Genomic DNA, 16,836 nt, shown 5'->3' on the forward strand with positions numbered 1-16,836 from the left:
CGCTCCCAAATTCTGCCAGACAGATTACAAAAGGAGACGAGGATTAACACTATTAAAGAAATGTGAACAAGAAAGTCACGTGCATCTAATCACTGACTGAATAAATCACGTGAAACAACACTATGCAAGTTACAATGTGCTTGATGGGGACTGTTACTCGTCAACTTGCCTGCTGTCCACAGAGGTATGCTTCAAAAAAATCAGAGCTCTATTACAGACACTAAATTATTTATTTAAAAACAAAAATGTGGCAATGAGAAAGTGTGCATGAGGTCTAGGATGCACAACACAGGATGATGCAAGCAGGTCAGCTTGACTGAAGCTGTCCCAGTCCACCAGGTTAAGCACAGCCTAAAAACGCTGGGCTGCCTGCTCTGTAGAGACTTGCAGGCTAAGGACACATTGCGGTCATTACTGCATGGCTACTTATTCTGCTGAGTTTTATTAAGGCAAATTTAATAGAGTTGGAGCTCATTATGAGAAAAATAAATAAAATAAACACAGTCAAGGTAATTCTGTTTGCAGCTACATGCATTCCAGTTCATCATTTTCAATGGCAAGCAAAATCTCTTTCTGCAAAGGAAGTAGATAACGGGAAGGAAGTGCTGAGCCAGATATCGGTATCTACTTATATTAGCAGATAAAACACAGAGACTAAAAGTGAAAGATCTTCCCCTGCAAATGAGGACTGACAAAGTCTAAATTCTTCATTTTTTCCTTCCGATTCTGGTATGATTCATTCCTTTATTGTGGCTTCATCTTTAAGGTGTGCGAAGGCTACGGCCTGAGCTTTCTGCCTGCCCAAAGCCAGGCTCCACRATCTGTATGGCAGCTACACCAAGCCCATGCCCTGCTGCCCAGCACACAAGGCTGGAGGCGAAAACCTCCCACCCCAGCACAGGGACATTTTACTGACTTGGACATGTTGTGTTACCATGCAGATGGCAGAAGCCAAGCCATATAATATACCAAACATGAACCTACTTGAGTACTCATTGCTGATGGGGCCTTAAGCTTTTACAATTTTTAAAAATCTGATTTCCCCATTCATTTTGCTTGAATGCAAGCTCCAAACTGACTACATTTCCCCCAAGCCCGTCAGACTGCAGACATATTAAATGCACTTCTATTAGTAGTTTATCCTGTTACCCTCAATAAAAATGCAATTTCTAAAAATCAAAAGAAACATCTATTCAATTGATTTTTAAAAAATCTGAATTATTTCACACCCTGGCACAAAGCTACAATGCTCTTTGGTTTCATTAATACCCTATAATTAAAGCATGTGTTTTCCACTTTCAAACTAAAATTCCAATATCAAACCAAACATACCAGTCATGCTGCTCTGTTGGTTAGAACTACATTAATTACTGCTTTCTCCAAACTATTTTTTTGGAGCTGGAGGATAATGACTGAAGTCCCACCAACAATTACTGAGCACCTGCCGGCTTCTAGGGACAGATTTACTCCATTACAACCCCAGATGCATGGTCAAATTTCAGATAATCCTACCGACACAGGTTAAGTGCAGGCCTGTGTGTGATGCCAATTTAACTGACACAGAGATGCAACTGCGGCGCCGGTGGATGGGCCCTGCTGTCCCAGCCTTTCCAACTGCCCTGCTCACCCCAATATTCCCCATGGGAGCAGGACCTGGCAAACACTGAGCCCCCACCAGGGCAGAACACAGCTCTCCTTGCTCCAGTTCCCTGCTGTTATCCCAAAGGAAAGGGCTGAGGTAAGAAACGCTTCACTCCTTGAATTATATCAACCATTATTCGAGCCTCCAAAGAGGCATCAAAYTCTTACTGACTTCATCTAACAGTGGCTGAGATCTTTGGCTAAGCATATGCTTGAAGAAGACCTGCTTTATAGCTACCCACATGTTTTGAAGAAATGCAAGAAGGTGGAACAGGCTACTGAGACACAGTCGGGCGGCCCTCGTACTTCAGTTTGTTGGCTAGTACTGACCTGTACGCAGCAACAGCGATCACACAGACAAGAAGAAAAAAGCTGCAACACTGAATCAGTAGCAGACCAACTCTGCTCTTAAAATGCAACAAAAAATACACTACAAATAGCTTTCTAGCTTTACAAATAATAAATACTAACCAAAAAATTGCTGATTTAAAATCCTCCCTGCTTTCAGTGATAATACTTGAGACATCTAGTGGGCAGCTGCGACAGTTTTACTGCATGGTTACAAAATCCTTCTCAACTAATGAAAACCACAGTAGCAGTGGGAAATGGAAATAGCTTTTGCTTAAGGCTCTCTGAACCTCTACAAATGCTGTTTGACGAATTATCCTGACTGCTTCCAGAAAAGAAAGCTGCAGTAAAAATGAGAAAAAGACATCATAAGAACTCCAAAACGAATAGTCCAAACTCTGAGCAAGTAGCTCCCTCACTCATAGCCTCGCACTTTCAAAGGATAAGACATAGTTTTCAAAATACAATTCAAAGAAAACCTGGCAGTGATTCATTACAGTATCTCCGGATTAGACACTAATTCAGAAAAAAAGAAAAAAAAAAAGCCAGTCAAAAGGAAAGAGAAATGTCATTGATGTTTTGGAAAGAAAAATTTTGTCCATGAAAGTAGACAGCTGCCTCTAAGTCACCTTTGTAATTTTGAACTTAAACAACAAAAAAAAGTCCTAGTCCGCATTCAGTTCGGATACTCTGCTATCTTCCAAACCTTTCTTCATTCCTCAAATTCTTTCCTTTTCCTTGGTATCTTCTACTCTGAACAAGACACTGCATCTTTGCCAGCCTTTTTTTAAAAGTAACAGCAGCACTTTAATAGCACCAGCTCTGAGCTTTAACAGACTGGAGCAGAAACCATTGCAAGTGTTTCCTGGGTAACAAACCATTAGCCATTTGCACAAATAAGCGGAATAAAATAGTCAGTGGTATAAGCAATTTCCAATTTTTCAGCCTTCATTGAGCACAAATGTTCAATTTAAGGTTCCTGCTCTCAGCTAGCAACATTCCCACTGTAGACTTCATACTTGGTTGTATTTTAGAGAGACTCCATGTACACAAGGGGGGTAAATTTGGAAAACGATGAAGGTAAATGGTATGAAACTTCTTCCCTCCTGACTAGGCACATACACACAACACCTGCAGCCTTTTCTTCACAGTACTCGCAGTAAGTACTCACAGTACTTAATCCTCACAGAATTTAATTCTATTGAGCAAACTGAAGAACTTGAATAATTACCGCTAACTCTTATTTAGGATAATTTGCACCAAATCAACAGCCATACACCCGATTTTGTACCAGATGCTTAAAATCTCCAGGTAGAAATCACTGATCTCAGCACGAACATCCAGATCGCTTTCCAAGGAAGGTTTCCCAGTTCTTTTTTTACCAGTTTGTCCATTTATGTTATAAATCCATCCAATTCAGAGGTTACAACTTGTAACCCTCATGAGCCCAGGATCAAACTTCTGCCAGGCCAAGCCAACATTCAGGAGTTACTATTTACAACTGCATTGCAAAAGAAGGCATATATTAATAATTCCTAAGAGAAAAGTACTTCACGATAGCAAAAAGTCAGGAGAACGAGGAGGTGACAGAGCTGGGAAAGAGCCTGCACACTTTGGTTTCGCTCCTATTCACATAAACAGATGCCAAGTCCTCACTGCACTGGGAACAGGATTGGGCCTTGGCCCAGGAAGATGMTGCTCCTGCCCTCCCAGGCCAAACTGCTGCCACATAAGAACTTCCCTCAGGCAGTTCTTATCTCAACTGTTTTTTAAGCTTTAGGAAAGGGGCGGGGGAACCTCTTAACCCACTATTGCTCAACACAACTCAATGAGGTTGCTCAATGGCCCAGAGGCTGTGTCTGAATACCAGAGGCACCACCTCTGCTCTCCAAAGGGCTTCTGCTTTAACCTAGGAACAAGGTGCAGAAAAGGGCACCGCAGGCTAGTGAGTGCAAAGGGATCCTCCCTCCACACACTTATGCTGGGGATGGGAACTGGAGCTGAACCAACATGCCAGGTTTCTCCAAAGCAGCCCTCTCTTGGGAAAGCAAGGAAAAACTGTGGCAGTGGGGAACTCACGTGCGACATCAGCTACACAGATACTATTCCCATGCTGTTATTAACAGCTCTTTTAAGTGAATGATAATTGTCCTGATATCGAACTGGCAAAGTAAAGTTACAACCAAGCACACCATTAATCTCTGTTTCCTTGGAGTCTTGGCATTTAAAGGATTGCAATTTTCGTTTTATTAGATCAGCCTCTTTCAGAAAACAGTTTGTGGTGGGAGCTGGAAAAGAAGCAAAAAGCAACAGAATGACCAGAGCAATCTCGTACAAAGCAAAGCTGGGTCTGCAAAGCAACCTGGTATTGCAGTGCAGCCACTGATTATTGGCTTCATCAGTTACGTGGAAAAACAAACACTTCCTCCCCTACAGCCACCAGCTCAGTCTGCATATATTYGATATAGGCTTTGCAGATCAGATTTTCATCCACTATCAGTGATTTGCTTGACCACAAATTGTGTGGATGTGATTAGTTCATACACAAATAATGGTGATTAAATGGTCAGAGCAAGGACCTAAACATTTATCCTGGTAGAAAACACTTGTTTTGTTGTTGCTTTTTTGTTTGTTTGTTTTGTTTTCTCCTGCAGGGAAACTATAAAAAAGGTCCATTTGGCTCCAAAATTCTACTTCAAAATACAGTTTTCCCATTCAGGCTCTATTATTTTCTGGTTACAGACCAGGAGGGTACATGACACTTTTCACACTCCCAAGCTGCAAAGGACTTGAATAATACCCACAGCTTTCTTGAATCTCTCCTTTACATGCTATGCATCAGATTTAAAGTAAGAGCAACAACCATCCATGCACATGGCAAAGCCTGCACGAATTGAGACCGTGAAGAGCACTAGACAGTGTCCGAGTTGATGTTAGACAGCTATGCAGCAAACAGCACGACGGGCAGCTGCGTGTGCTGAGGCTGAGGTCCTGGGCAGCAGCTACCGTGGAGCCCCAGCACTCCGGGCACCCACCAAGTCCGAGCTYCAGCCCCACTGCCTGCTCCTATGAAACACGGCACAGCCAGCGGAACGGCASGGGCACCACAGGTGCTCTCCAGTGAACTTGCTTCACACACTACTCGACTAGCTCGAGCAGGTACACAATAGAACTTGGGAATGACCATCTGCTGGAAAGGGGCCACTGACCGTTCACGTCGCATATCACCTCAGATTTCAGATTCAAACTTTGTCTTTCCTGCACGCCTGGTCTCTGTGTTCCCCACAGCACTGTCCACCTCCCTCTGAGCTCTGTGAAAAATCAGAGCAGTGTCTCCTAATTCACTAGCTGCATTTTAGAAAACAAGCATGGAAGTAATCAGAATATGAAAACACTTGGTTACTCTTCTTCCAAAAGGCAATTTGAAACAGTAGAGCTTCCAGCAGTTATCTGAAGGCACTATTTGTTAGCAAGGTAACAACCGTAACAGGCACATACTGTTCAGTAGTATGACAAAAGCCATTAAAAAAATTGTAGGAGTTTGAACAGAACTGCAGAACAAACATTTGGGTTCAAATTTCACTCCCCTATTTCTGTCTCTGTGAATGAACTACATCAGCTTTATTTAAGACCATAATTAAATCACTAAAAGGTATGAAGGATGAGGCAGTAAGAGGCATGGACATTTCACACYAAAATCATGGACAATTATCACATTACAGCTGCTACACAGCCTACCATTATTTGAAGAGCAAACCATTCCCAAAGCCAAATGAAGCTGTGCTCCCAACTGCTATTCATTCACAATACAACTAGTACCACACAACTACTGCAGATTCACGAGCTGACAAAACAAGTAAGTACAGAAGCTGTGGGCTAACAAACATTTAGACAGCTGAAAGTCACTTAKGAACTAAAGCACAGCCTCCATCACAGCCTTAGACGAAATGTATAAAACAAGATCAAAAGTTTGAATGAGACTTTTCTTCAAACTTAGGCAGAAAAACAGATGTGTTACTGGATACATTTACTGACACATATTTACCAAATTAGCTGAAAACACGTCACKCTGAAGTGTGTCACTCCAGTAAGATTTTTGAAGTGGGAGCCAGTCATACACTAAGAAAGTGCCCATTCAGTCTAGCCACTTAATGAGTCTCCTTAGCTCCATGCAGGTATCCAGAAACAGCTCAAATAGATAAACAGAATTAAACCTTAAATTCATAACAAATTCCTCCATGGATAGAGTGAAGAAGCAACATTGTATTTTACTGTCAGCAGAAATGTACAAACTGAGAATTTCAGCAGGCTTTCAAGGTCTGAAAACAAGCTGCTTCTGTGTGCATAATTATTTAGATTTGAGACTGTGCCAGGAAACCCACTGCATTCTCCTCAGCTACATTCTGCTTCGCCTCCACTTGCGGACATACTTAATTTTTACATGCTTCCCCTTGCACATGCATTTTTTCCWTCTTCCCCTACCCTCCACATTCTCATTTGAGTATAACCTGGAAATAATGATTTGCTTTTAGATTTTTTTTTAATACTGTATTTTCTTGTAGGTTGCAAGTTGTGCAAACAGCAATTCACCTATTCCTAAGACTCAGCAGACAACAACAAAGTATTCTTTCACTGAATGCTGAAATGCAGCACAGCTGAGGAGAAGAAACCTAACTCTTGGGCAACATTCTGGGGCCAGATTACATGATTACCATCATTTCTCCAGCAGAAACGTTAGTTGAATGGATGAAAACTTCCAGAGTTTACACAATTACGTTGTATTCTTAATAGCAGCTACAACAGTTGGTTACATATGAAAAATACACCAGATTATTTCTGGTACCTCTAGCCAAGAAAATTATGTCATTTTCACTTATCTCTCATTTCATACTAAACAAACACGGGTGATTAGATATGAGCCATGAGCAATTTTCATACACTTCGCTGGACGAAGCAAAGGCCCAGACACAGCCAGCAGATTTAACCACCATACTGCTTCAGCAGTGCCAGCAAAAGAATGCGAAGTCGCAACTTATACAAAGCTCTTTACAAAATCATGGAGAAAAAAAAAAAAAGCTGCAAAAAAAGAAGATCCCAGGAAACTGAGGCCCAGCTGACACTCCTGGGCTGGCTGGCAGCGGCAGGTGGCTGCGGCTCCAGAGCGGCTTCCAGACAAACACATTTCCCGCCGATCTTTGACCTGTGCCTGCGCTGAGCAAACAACCACAGGCGTTACAGTCATCAGTCGTTCCGACCACATTTTCAATCTTGYGCTGCTTTGTTTTTTAAATACATACCTTAGAAACCTACTTTGGAAGGGTGTGATTACCACTGCTGATTACCACTGCTATCTTAAGCAGGGAAAAGCTATATATGCTCAATTCCACTGAGGAGGAAAAAAAAAAAGAAGACTCTTTCATCTTCAATAGAAAGAAGATCTTAAGTCTCTTATCAGAAATTCTCTCATTTGTGCAGATACTATCAGCATGTTTCAGCAGATTTAATTAACAAATTGCTGATAGATCTTATTTGCCAGTCTTTGTAGGGACATCTCAAAGATCCGTGAATTTCCCTGGGAGCTGGAGAAAAATACAAAGAAGAATAGAGCTAAAGGTAACCTAGAAGCTCATGCATGAACAGTGAAATCCATTGTAGGGCCTGCACCTTTTTACCATGGAGGGACACAGGCAAAATTTTATGCTGTAGACTGAAACCAGACAAAGAGCATCCCACGAACCTACTTCCCATCCATTTTTGATCCTGGGGATCCTCTCTTCCAAACACAGTCATAACATCCTCACCCACAGTATAATGACAGCTCAAAGGAAATCAATCTTAGGAAATTATATATTTTTAGATGCAGTTCTGTAACAGGAAATGAGAAAAAAAAGGTTGATACTCCAACAGTGCCAAAGACAGTCAGTCCTCATTAGCAAATGCTCTGAGAAACATGATTTGAGAATGTGCATTTTTGGCTTTTTACTGTGATTTTCAAGCCATACATAATCTAATCCCAGGTATCTAATAGTGGAATACATCTGGCTTGCTCTTTAAAACACAGAACTTCAATTCTTTATTATTCAACGTTTTCCAGATTTTTTTTCATATATAATTCTTTCTTCAAATGTTTCCAGGCCTTACTGTACCCTACTCCTGCTAAAAAACACTGAGAGGTGTAAATTTGCTAGTTAACATCACACAGCACCATCTGCTCATTCAATAATAGGGATTTTTGCTTGCTTATTTTTAAGTGGCCATTAGCCTCACAGCCTAATCTCTGTGCATTCTGCTAAATATCTTCACATTGTATTTTCACAGTTACAATTTGAATGCTTCACCCAGTTCCAGCTTGGTTCTAAAACATAAGAAACAGCAGCTGGTTTTAAACAGCAATTCTTCTGAAATGGATTACATATCTTCCATGAAAAATTTACCCTATTATGTTCCTTGSAAAAGCAACAGTTGCTCTGGCACATGTGGAAAGGGTTTTGGGTAGAATTTAACAGAGAAAGCAAGACCAGCACATGCTGGCTGGTGAACAATTTACATCTCTATCATATCCACAACTCAATACACTAATCTGAGATTTTTTTTCTTTTTTTTTGTACAGAATCCAGACAGCAAGAAATTAGATTCACAAAAACATTCTTCTGTTTGCTATCCTTCAAAAAAAAAAAAAAAATTCATGGGAAGTCAATCTACCTATAGTGCTTCCGCATACGTTTATCTYGTTACATACAAATTAACATTAGCACCATTATTAAGGCATATATTTTCTATGTGCTGAAAATTGCAAGCCTCTTAGATGGCTCCATGGTGCCTCTTTGCACTAGTAAAGAGACTTACATAAAGAAGCTTATATAATGAAATTGTTTAATTAAATGAAAAACATTTTGTAGTCAAACTACAAAGATATACATAGGTCTTATACAGCTATAGACCCGATCCATCAAATAGTTCAGGTAAAGACTGGACAATAGTTCAGGGTTTCTGCAGCAGTTAGAGCACAGGCTATTACTGATCTTCAGGCAAGGTACAAGATATTTTTCTGCTTCCCTATGACAAAAGGATGAATTAGAATTCTGTACACACATTAATGCTATTTTTAACACTAAACATAATGCAATACCTCTACAACCCCATGTGTGGATAAAGACAGATCAATACTTCGTTTATTCCTTAACCTGATTTAAAGTATATGCCGGTTTAAGGAGTCTTATTCACAAATCAAAGTAGTTGCACAAGAGCGACAGCCATATTCATTAGAGGTTAACCATCGGACCAGAAAGAAAATAGTAAGACCTGTAATTACAGAACTGATACAAAATTTTAATCTTACCTTCTCAGAGTAATTGTGACATAGCCTGTATCCAAACCTACTGCTACATCCCAGCTCTTTGTGAACACCTGCTTGAAAACTCTTCACTGCCTGCAAGACCTCAGAAAAAAATTGTAAAATGGAAAGAGAAACCATGGCAAGATTTTAATATTCCAGCTTGCAGATTACTTGGCTATACAGTGCTCCTTTCAATGCTCCTGCTGCAGAAGGACTCTTGGCAAGTCCATCCKAAATCCTGTTGCTCTGAAACAGGCCAGCACACAGAAAGGTGGGCCCTGTGCTGCACACACTGCGTACTTTAGATACTTGCATGGCAGTCTCCTCACACCCCAGCAGGCTGATCAATATTCTGTTTCCCTTACTTTCTACACTTCTGTGGCTGATGGGGTCACGTTTTAAGTCTAAATAGCACCATGAATGTTCTTGTGCCCGTCAGTCAGCAAGATGGGACCACAATTAGCTCCCCATGCAGTTGCTTGCCAGTCGAACTCTTCAGGAAGCCAGAGCAACACAGCTCAATTCAGCGCTGCGCAGCAGTGCGCAGTGAGGCTGCAGCAACCGCYGCCTGCAGCCCACAGCTCACATCAGCCTTCAGCTGAACACAGGGAAGGAGACACACTTCTCCAGCCCATTCCCCCTCAAGGTTTAGGTGATAAAGGGTTTTGCTCTTCAAATACATTTTAGCCCATCTAGCTCACAGTTACAGTCCTAAAACTGATCTGTATCAGATAAGAGGGGCAGAAGACAAGCCCCTCATCCTTATTTGAAGTAAACAACATTAAGACCTTTTCATAGCAGAATCCTTCAGGGAGACTTTCGTTGAAGGCTTTAGCAGTCAGACATGCACACACAGTCATGGTTACTTTGTCTGCCTGTGTTTGCCTACACCAGTCACTTTGAAAGCAAAGAGAATAGCTGCTCGCTTTTCTAATTATTTAACCCTTCCTCCAATACTGCTCTGCCCAGGTCTGGGACACAATTTCACACCGGGCTCTTTAGGGCTTGCTACTCATGCTCAAGAACACAATAACTTGTCAAGAACTCTTTGCCTTTGTCTTTAACTTATAGCTTCTTAGCTTTCATTTAGCTTAATAAAAAATACTGCCTTTCTTGATGTTGAGACCAAGATCCGTCCAAAATAGCTCATACTGTGCTATTTTGTTCTAGTCAGCAGCCCACAGAGCATCAAAGATTTACATTTCAATCATATTCCTCTTTTGTTTCCAAGATGTGTCTAATATTTGGGCTATAGCAGTTGTTGAGCTAGTATATGCTGTGTTCATTAGGGTTAATGTATACTGTATACTCTATAATTATTTACTACAAACTAGCTGGTAGAAATTCAATCTTTTTAGAAAGAAATGAGCACAGTATGGAACAAAACTTAAAAGTAATTTTGGTTAATTGAGCCAAGTCGTGTAAGGATATGACAGGTCTATGTTCTACATGCAGAGCAGTAGCTTACAGAACGTCACTTCTTTCCAAACATACGGCCTTAAGAGAAATGAGTTTGTGCCTCTACAGATTTCTACTCAAATTTAAATTCATGATATTTAAAAATAAGAACATTTAATATTAAGAGATATTGAAAAATAAGAAATCTTAAGCTGTTATTCTCCTAAACCTGTCATTACTGCTACTATGAAAAGTTTATACTCTAGCAAAAGCACCAAAGATACGGTTATCTGTTACATTAGAAACATACTCATCAGTCAGGCTCATCAAATATAAAGATAGAAAGCCATGAAAAAAGCTCTTCTATCAGCTACACGCACCTTTCAGTAAGAGCATAACAGTTTTACAAGCTTTAGTTGAAGCTGATAGCTTGGTTTGCTTTTGAATTCCACATCTGAACACAAGGCTGTTTATCAGCACTGCAGACAAAAGGACCCTTGAATCCTTCCTCATGGAAAGCTCTACTGACACTGCAACTAATTACTCCTTTGTTCATTCTCGATAACAGCAATGTAATAGAAGTCATGCAAGTTTGCTCAAGAACCTTAAACACCTGCAAGTGACCCTAAAGAGAGTTATCTAAAAAGTGTAAAATCCCCTAAAAAACCAAGCGTCTCAAGGAGACTGAGTACCTGGATAACAGATTTGCCATGCGTTTCATTTGAAAATTAGTTCTACRCTATGAATTTCTGCTGTACAGTGCTGGCCAATTCGCACAGCTAAACAGAAAGGGATGTAGTGTAACACATCTTTCCTGGCACAGCTTTTTTGAAGCCACCTGAGCTAAACTGTTCTGAGAAGCACATTTTCCCTGTGTGACCTGTGACCTCACTGATGCTTGCAAGTATCTGCAGCGCTACATGAGCATAAGATTCCCAGAACAGACCCAATCTGTAATCCAGCTGTGCTCACAAAACCACTTGTCAATCTGGAACACAAGTTGGGAGGGAACAGAAAAAAATCCTGGTTAAATGACATACCTACACTGGCAAAACATTCATGCAGGCACAACTTGTATCAATCTCACTTCTGCTGTTCAGGAAAAGAACTTCCCTATACAAATATCACAAGAACTCTCCTGGTTAGAGTGAATTCTACAGACAGGGAGGCAGGGCCAGGCATCCCTCACCTGCGCTGTGCATCAGTGCTCCACGTGCAAAAGCTGGGCCTGCCATGCAAAGGCCAGACCTGCAGAACTGCAGCAGCCAAGCCCTCATAACCAGCTTTACTGTCTGCACTTCATTATTGATTACAAGGTTACCTTTTCAAAAATGACAGGTAAAAATCCCATGGAATGGTTAATTCAAATAGTTGATAGTGTACACAAGTTAGCAGGAATACCTTGTCATGTTCTCTTGCTCTTCAGTTTTGACAGTATGCCAGCCCCCTTGCCTTGAATTCACTCAGCTTCAGGTTTCAGCTGCGCGAGACTGTATCAGTTAGTGAACTAAACTTTAATTTTACAAATCCATCAATTCCATCAATTCAATTATATTAATGCAGAAGGCTATATTAATTCTATTTTGGTTATTAAGAAAAACAAACTACTATTGATTTTAGACCAAATTAAAATAAATCTGTTTTAAGTCAAAACACAAGCAAGTCCATTTACACAAAGGTCTGCTTTTTCACACTGATGCAAGGGAATCAACTACAGCAACTTTCTAGTGTGTATCAGTGCAATACTTCATCCTCCTTCTCTTATTAGTACTAGGCAGGACTGACTGCAATCTTTCCTTGATCATTTCAGGAATAAATAAAAACAAAAGATCCTGAACTTTTCCACTAACAGGATTACAGGTCASACAGTGAAAACTATCTGGTGGAGTTTTCAAGCTTTTGTAAACATGGTCTGTCACACTAGAGGACTAGACAGTTCACAAAATGCACAGCTTCTCTCTGCCAACCTTCTCTGCCACTTAAGACTTTTGCCCATTAGTTGTGTCTCTGCAACAGGCAACAAGTCAGCTCTGTTTTAATACACGGGGGGTACAGAACAACAAACACTAACAGAAAAGTCCCTTAACCTCTCGCTGCAGTTGAGCATCCATAGCACTTACTCTCCCTTACCTAACGCTAACCACCAAGATATTTAATTCTTCTTCTTCCAAACATATTAATATAATGGATTATTTTTTTTTTACATCTTCCCTTTACCACCTCCAAAATCAAGACTCCTGTTGCTGTCCTAGCAAGTTCATTCCTTGACTACTTCTCCCTCCTCTTTCCCAGCTTCCTTTAACTCTGGCCTTTGCCACAGAACTTCCATCTATCTGGGGCACRGACAGCAATCTGCCTTGCTATCATAAATGAGGAAACGAAGCATCCAAGACTGTCATGCAGGAACAGTTTGCATAGACAAGAGAGAGACACTCAAGAAAATTATTGAGAGTAACAGGACACTATGGAAAGGGGGGAGGGGGAAGAAAAATYAACAGTATTTTTCTTTTATTATTGTTAGAAGCACTAAAGTCCAGCATTATTAGGGCATTTATTTCCTAAGGAAGCAAGTATGTAGTGTTACTAAAGTCTGAACTATACTACTTTTGAACRCAGCAACTGCAGTTCTGCACTGCAGAGAAGCACAATCCAGCCTTTTTATTACAGGAGCAGAAAGTCCATAAGCTCAAGCCCTCCATCAACACAGCAGCCCTGGCTAAATGCCACGGAGGATGCCGAACAACAGTGCTAGCCATCATGCGACCACAGGCTGCTTTGTCATTTAGTGATATAGTGGCTAGCGGTAGGGAAATGCAATATCAGCAAAACCTGCCACAAGTAAGAATGAATTTCAGAAAAATCGTACAACTGTTAAGGTTTCATAGTTGCTAATGGTCAAAGCAGGCTTGTGCCTATCCACAGCATTTAATACAGYTTTTCTTCTGATGAGACCATCTTGACTGTTGACTGCTACTGCTACAACCTTTTTGCCTTGAACAAGAAAAAAAAAAATCAATTCAGCTCTTCACTTTTATTCAAAGTAATATCAGAATCACATGCAAATAACATTATAGACATATGTAAGCGTTCTCAGGGCTTGTTCTAATTCATGAAATTTGCTTAAATCATTGYTGAGTTATAATCAAAAAGGACTGTAAAGGACCTGTTTCACATCTTACACAGTGTGCACTCATGCATGTATCTAGTGAATACAGTCTCCATTAATATACACTACATACACTCACATTCTCCATCACAACTACTTAATTTTCAACTTTACTCCTACAGTTACACAGTTCCAGACCCTCAGGCCCCTCAAAGCTACAAATCTTCTACTTTTCAGACTGAGTGAATTGCCATCATTTCTTAGAAACAGAACTACCTTCTTTTCATTGCACTGACAGACTAAAACCACAACAATCTTAACACATGGCAGCAAGCCCAGCTCTCTTGGAGCTTCATTAGCCCTTTCTGCTGTCTTCCACACCCACATGTATTTAGTAGCCCACTTTCCATCACTGCAAAATGATATTTTTTTTCCTGTTCTACTGAGTAACTTTTCAGCTTCTCTCTCAGACACACACACACACACATATATATATATATATAAAATCATTATCACTTTGTAACTTTAAACTTGGTACCACTTAAACTAAATTTAAAGCAGCTCCTAAACAGTCATTTACCCATACTGCTTGAACTAATTCCTCATCAGCAAACACAGCATCAGTAAGTGATGCTAACAAATAAAAAGATTACCATTTAAAGCTAATATGCATTCGCAAAGGAGCCAGTGACTAAGAAAGGTGATCAAAAGTAAATACTCTGTTTAATCAAAGGCTATTTCCGCTGTGTCTCTATTTGTCACACTTCCTAGACTTCCTCCACCCTCATTTTACAAAGAATTTTCATAATGCTTAACACTGAATCATTCAGTGGGGGGGGAAAAAAAAGAGAGAGAGAGGGAGAGAGAAATTAAGGATCATTTAACATGCTTTACCAACCCCTTGTTCAGAGCCAGACTGCAGCAGCCCTTGAACAGAATTTACATACTTCATTTTTTTCACATTAGCTTGTTTGCACAAGTATCCAGAGACCTTGCACATGTCAGCAGCAACTCAAATCTGATTTTATAAGGGTTTTTTTTTTCTTTTTTTCTGAGGGGTGGTGAAGCAGGAGAAGGTTGGTTTGGAAGGACAGGCCCACAAGATGAAAACTGATATGTCACTTATAATTAAGTTTCAACAATGTTCACTTWTAATTAAGTTTCAACAATGAAATGAGTTTTGTGTATTTTAGCAACTGCTTAACAGTGTTCACACTCAAACAGCCATGACCAAGCTTCGAGGTTAGCATTGAGAAGAAGCAGTGAAATAAGTACTACTACTGTTGCTACTGTGCCACTCTACATGACTGAAGGGGTAGCTGGGCATAAAGCTGCTCCCGAAACAGAGCTAGAGCACAACATTACCGCTAACAGGCAGCACGCAGGAATTAAGAGATACTTCTTTCTCAGTAGACCTCCATTCCCACCATCACTACACATCTAGATAGCAGACACAGTTTGCTCTACCTATAAACAGTCAATTCATTTCGAAATCTAAACTGTTATCTATCAAACATGCCCAACAAGTTGCTCAGGATTTGYTTAGTGTCGCTATTTTTTATCTGGTGGTTTACAAATGTACAGTCCAAGACTGGAGCCCTCAATTCAAGTTTCTCCATTAAAACTCCTGTTTTATATGCCATAATTTACATGAACGGAGCTGACCACAGCCCTGTCCCTGTGAAAAACGATCACAGTTTCCACTAGGAAGATGTCATATAAAGCAGTTCAGCGTGTTTAATGTCTTGTTCTCTTACAGGCACACACTACTACCCTTACAGACATCAAAAAGACGCTAACAGACTCCCAATGATGGTAACACTCATGCTGCATTAAAGAACTGAACACAGGTTTTCCAAGACCCAGAGCAGCACTCAAATCACTAGACAAACTTTCTTTATGATACAGCACACACAACAGGTCCCTAAAAAAAGTCAAGATATCTAATATTCGGAGGTTCATATCAGCATAAAACATGGTTTCCCGAATCTAGTCTTGCCTCTGTTAAAGACCCYTTTTTTTCCCCATGAAAGCCTGGATTCACAAAGTCATGGGAGCAGACAGAGGAAGGGGCTCTGCTCTGTCCCTGAATTGCCTATGGGTACTGACAAGGCACTTACTATATACTACTATATACTGYACCATCTGGAACTTCCATGCTAGTAATCAGTGAAGCATTTTAGCCAGACACTACAGGCTTGCTCAAGTACTGCGTCCAGTCATCTACTGACTTCTGAGTAATGAGCCTTCTATTTCTGCAAATTCGGACATGCTCATTTTCCGCTATTTGACAATACCATGGGATACTAACAAGCTCAACTGTTGTTTTCTTAACGAAATGAAAACCAACAAATACTTAATCCTGCTAAGAGTTAGGGCAAGAGACTTCTCAAAAGGAATCCTTGACCCTAATGTGTACTTTGTCCATCACAATYTCCTGGGGAATTTCTGTGTGCTGCAATGGAGATGGAATTTGGTTACCTGTGATTACATGCTTCTATGCATTATGATTTCTATGCAATTACATTTTTACCTAAGCTTATTAGTTAACCACTAAGGACATGATTTCTTTCCCATTTTCTTCTTCCATGTTGGGATTACTGTCCCAGTAATTCACTTTCCCTGGAATTAAATCAGAATACTGGCGGAGAGCGGCTCATATCAGGGCCGTTCCCAGTAGGAGCCGCGCTCCATCAGCGCTACTGCGCAGGGTGGGGTCCGGCGGCCTGCTCAGACACAGCCGGGAACATGCGAGGGCTCCTCTGCTCTCCTCACGAGCTCAGTTTTGCCTTTGGATCTTCCTGACGTTCTCCCACGTACTGTTAATTGATTTATTTTTATTTTCCAGTCCTCCTCATATCATCCCCCATTTCATTCCCAGGCAGGTTCGGTGTCGAGCTCCAGCGCTCGCATTACATAAAACCTGCACAATGGTTCGTGCTCACGCCACCGAAGTGATCCCTGGAGGACAATTTCACTTTTTTTCTTTTTTTTTTTTTTTTTTTTT

At 40.6% G+C, this 16,836-nt stretch overlaps 1 protein-coding gene across 2 annotated transcripts in view; it reads right to left on the bottom strand.

Annotated features, from left to right (window-relative positions):
- ITGA6 (integrin subunit alpha 6) overlaps positions 1-16,836 on the bottom strand; it is a 41,839-nt gene that overhangs the window by 24,525 nt on the left and 478 nt on the right. The window lies entirely within an intron of this gene.

Source organism: Nothoprocta perdicaria, unplaced genomic scaffold, assembly GCF_003342845.1.
Source record: "Nothoprocta perdicaria isolate Ctin4 unplaced genomic scaffold, notPer1 scaffold_0, whole genome shotgun sequence".
NCBI classification, from domain to species: Eukaryota; Metazoa; Chordata; class Aves; order Tinamiformes; family Tinamidae; genus Nothoprocta; species Nothoprocta perdicaria.